The 4,982-nt window shown below is 33.6% G+C and overlaps 1 long non-coding RNA gene across 1 annotated transcript; it reads left to right on the top strand.

Moving 5' to 3' along the window:
• Window positions 1-520: 520 nt before the first annotated feature.
• LOC130052399 (uncharacterized) lies at window positions 521-3,904 on the top strand. Its single transcript, XR_008800739.1, has 2 exons — window positions 521-746; window positions 3,727-3,904. It is a non-coding gene; the product is annotated as an uncharacterized LOC130052399 (long non-coding RNA).
• The last annotated feature ends 1,078 nt before the right edge of the window (window positions 3,905-4,982 follow it).

Here is a 4,982-nt window from a genome sequence, read left to right on the forward strand (position 1 = left end):
ACTCAGTGTTGTTCTGTTTGTTTTTCACTCTCTGTTTACTCTCTACTTTTTATTCATATCATCATCATTAGCAATCAATTTTATGATTATCTATTTATTTTTTTATCGTTCATTATCATTTATGATATCTTAACTTAATCCCCCTATTTTTATGCTATTCTATACTACAATACAAGATTGTATTGATTTATCATTCTATTACGATTTTGTATGAGTAGATTCGGTTAAAATTCCACCACGTCTACTCTTACAAAATCGCTTTATATCAAGAACAAAAAGGGTTCATTATGTTTTGAAAAATGATAAATATCTCTTGTACTGTAGATTAAATTCAGTTCACAGTATGATTCTTAAGCAAGGGTGAGATATATATGAAATTTAATATTCATCAAAATGATTTTTCTGATCTTTTGGTTTCTCTTGTTGTATACATTTATCTTATTTTATGCCATGACCCATAATCGAGGGTGGGATATAATTTGAATTTGATATGTTGATTAATTATTTTTCAGATATCTGGATCAGTCAAGACATTAACTACAATTTCAGTAGTTGGAATAACAGGCGCTAGCCTAGGATGTGACGCACATGAGTTTGAATTACAGGCAGATGCAACAGTGGACATAGACTTGCCCACCTATGCAGAACTGTCTAGAAAATCAAATGTTTATTTCTTAATCACATTCACAAATAACCTTGGACTCAGCATTCAACATATTTTAGACTTGGGCCATATGATTTCGAAGGTAAGTATCACTGGTATGATTTAAATGTGAATTACATGTATCTATGACAGAAAAATCATACTGCAAAACCACCCCCGTGGCACACTCCAGAATGACAATCAGCTAAGTTTGATCCATTTGTTATATTCACTGTTCGTTATCTTCAACTTTCATTCAATACTAATTTTATTAAATCAGACGTATTCAAATTTCATTTGAACAATTTCAGCTTCTTCTCAAAAGTGAATTTTATTGTTTTGGGAAAAAGGGACCCCCATCCCCTCCCCGAGATTAGTGAAAATTCTAAACAAAACTATTTATTTAATCGTGAATTTTGTAACAGGATTAAGGAGGACCGAAATCTTCCGATGAAGATCAGTGGGGCCAATGATGGGCAATATATATATTATATATATATATATATAACGTACAGAAAATTTCACTTTATTTGGATACCCACTTCCGCCCCTACCCGGGCTTGAACTCACGACGTGCGGAACCAAATCTTCTAGCAGCATTTAACCAGTGCGCTAGACCGCTCTACCATCTAGGCAACTAAATAAAGTGAATTTTCTGTGCTTTATATTAAATATTTCTTCACTTCGGGCAGTTATCTTCATTGAAGAGTTCATTGCTATTTATGTGCTATATACATACATACATACATACATACATACATATATATATATATATATATATATATATATATATATATATATGTATATATATATATATATATATATATATATATATATATATATATACTCTCTCTCTCTCTCTCTCTCTCTCTCTCTCTCTCTCTCTCTATATATATATATATATATATATATACTGTAGATGTATTTTTTTCCGCGTGGTATTAATTTACGCTATGAACGCGGTAACAAATTTTCCGCGGAAATTTGTCACAGCGTACTTTGTAATCATACAAAGCGTACTTTGTAATCATACAAAGAATCCGCGTAATTTTTTACCCGTGGATTAAACTGATATTGTGATTCCGCGTAATTATGAACCCGTGGAAAAAAGACAGTATTTTCAAGATGATGTTAATCAGTTTAATATAAAGATGTGGTAACATTTGTTTTGCTACAACATTGTCCGTTCCAGACACAAAGGCTCTGAACACTAAGAATTATATGAGCACTTTACGGAATCGCATTTAAAAATTTGCATTTTGGGATTGATTGGATTTAACAAGTCATTTGTAATAGTTTATATTTTCATGTATGATTTCAGTTCACCGGTAAACTAGCACCGGGCACCATTTCGTGCACTTTGGTTTAGATCTAATGTAAATTGATGATTCTCTAAGTAATCGGTTTATCTGTAAATAATTGTAAATACATCATTAAATCTTTGAATTGTTTGGGATTTATTTTTCCTGGTCTCCTTTCATTTTGCTCCTTAACATAATTGGTGGCTAGTCTGGAATGAAGAATTATCGCATTTTACAAGATTTCTACATAGTTTACTTCATTTATTGAATTTCAGAACCAGAAGAGTGAACATGCTCTGGTTAAAGATTTTCGTGTCTCGCCTAATGCTCATGTTGATGCTTTGGAAACAAATGGGTTGATTAGATTAGCTGTAAATTTCGGATTAGAAATTAAGATAAATTCTATATAAAATAAAAACAATCAGATAGAGTCTGGCCATTCGCTGTTCGGATTTCTTTGATTTTCACTTTACTTGCAATACCTTAGATTTCTTTGATTTTCACTTTACTTGCAATACCTTAGATAATCTCAACCCACCACCAAATTTCTACAATCCGTTGCCATAAGAATGTACTGGTTTATATGTTTATCTTTGATTTCTCCACAAATGTGTTTATGTCCTTTTTAAAAGTCAGATTGAATACATTTTTCTAGCATGTGAGTTTACATCAAAGCATTGGCAAATATATTTCATTTCTCTCTACAGGTCACATACATCAAACCCTTATACGTCATAAAAAGATATTTCCTCGGTTTTCAAGGATTGAATAAATCCAAAACGCATTTCAAAGAGCTAAAACCCAGCTCAACAACATTTTCCCCATGGTTGTTTTATAAACAATTGAATTTTTTTAACTTATTCAGAATATAGCATATATGTATATATCTTGCCCAACCATGGCAACCATTGCTAAGTCAGACCTTTAAATGCCTTTTTTGTTTTATGTCTATCATAATATTGTTATATGCAAAGTTTCGTCAAAATCTGTAACACACCGTGACCCCTAAATTTTGATAATTACATAGAATCAGTCTTAAATCTTCCATGACAAAGGGATTACAGTTAAGGTTGCCGAAAAACATTTACGGGAAGGAATTTTTAAAACATACGAATTTTCAAAAGAAAGAAACTAGAAGCAATCTATCGTTGCAAAAGTGGTCCTTTCTTTGTTGTTAGCTTTACAACATTTTGATGTGTATTTGAATGTTACAGCATATCCAAGTCGAGTTTTACAGATCATAACCCCCTTTTTTGCGTAAAATGTCAAAGGAAGTCAAAGAATCTCAAGAGTGAGTTTATTATTATTATATATATAATTATTAGAATGCCCTGTACACAAAAAGTGCTACTGTTTTAATGTCATAGAGATATTTGCAACACTAAATTGTGAATATTCTCTGATTTTGTCATTTCATACGGTATACCCTATCTTCAAATCATATATTTATGGCGAATGTGAAATCCAGCAGTACTTTTCAGTAATGTCTAAACCTTTTAAAACAATGTACAAAGTATGAAAACCAATTCCACACAGGTTATGTCCTTGCGCAAACATCCACAGAAACTGAGATGTATAAATTTTCCTTAACTCGACCCCCCCCCCCCCCCTTAACGCAAATTTAAACAGAATTGATACTAATGGCGGAAAACTCTGTAGTTAGGTATGATCGCCATTTTGTATTGCATGTACATTACAAATAGTTAGTACCCCATCGCCCGTTTACTCGTATTTACGTAATGCTAGCTACCACATCAATAACTTGTACACTTTTTGTTTTAGCGTCCAGTGTGAACCAATTTGTGGTGGGATGATAGCATGGACAAGAAAGACACGAGAGTTTGAGAAGATACCGTGAATTCTTCAATCAATGTACCATTACAAGATATGTGGTGTGCATTTAACTCATTACGTTGTATCTTCTTTACTAATAAATTTGATAAATGATGAAAAGAATTTATTTCATTTTCTTTTTTCTTTGTTATATTGGATGTTTAAAGGAAGTATACACAATATAGGCGATAGCCTTGAACCTTCCCCACCGTCTCCACGTTTCATTAGAGCAAACTAATTGTTCAAATTTATAACAAACGGGTTGTCTTCAGATTCTCCGTCGTCAACTTCCCGTCGTTGTTTAGCAATGTTCCATTATCACCTACATATGATGTTGGTGTCTTTCAACTGGTTCGATGGAACATGTTCTGTGGATCATAATTTTTCAATGAAAGCAAGCTATGTAACACAAGTTAATGTTGCATGGGATTGCACAGTCTCGTGTGAAGTCTGTATTTCGCAGGTTCTATGGTCGTTATGATGACCTTACAGTGTACTTGCATATTCAACCTGCCATTAGGCAGGGCCGTAAATTAACCTTCAATTTGGAGGAGGCAGGGAATTAGGTGGGGGTCTGGGGGCCGCCCAGGCCCCCAGACGCTGAGCACATTTTGTGCACACTGAACACGTTTCGTGCAAAATCCTTGGTTTTAGGGCCTTCTAAGATGTTACTTGACTAACTCATTTTAAAAGAAAGATTTGGAATGCTTTTTAAGGGAGGTATCATGTTCTTAGTTATTGGAAACAACATAAATTTTAATGAACTTTAAATTTTAATTTTTTTTGGCTCAAAAGTTGGAGGAGGCAGCTGCCTCCTCCGACTCCATGTAATTTACGGCCCTGTTAGAATGAATAATCTCTAGCATGTTTCCATACCATTTGTTATGCTGTTCATTGCAGACTGATTTTTACTAAGTATAATTCTTGTTTACCTGACCAAAAACTAGAAGGCGTACAGTGTGACCGGTCAGCAGGAAATGCTCAGTCTTCTTTGGCACCTGATATTTCCTTTGGTATGTTCAGTGGTCCGTGTTTGCCATACTCTTCATTTTGTATTCTGTAGGGGATTGATGAAACAGGTTAATATTCGTTACCTTCACTTTCTCATCAAAGATTTATCGACAGATAAATTGCAATGCACATTTTCTAAATGAAAAACACTCAATGCATTTAATGCACATGACAAGACGAAAGACAACGAAGAG

Source organism: Ostrea edulis, chromosome 2 (assembly GCF_947568905.1).
Source record: "Ostrea edulis chromosome 2, xbOstEdul1.1, whole genome shotgun sequence".
Taxonomy (NCBI): domain Eukaryota; kingdom Metazoa; phylum Mollusca; class Bivalvia; order Ostreida; family Ostreidae; genus Ostrea; species Ostrea edulis.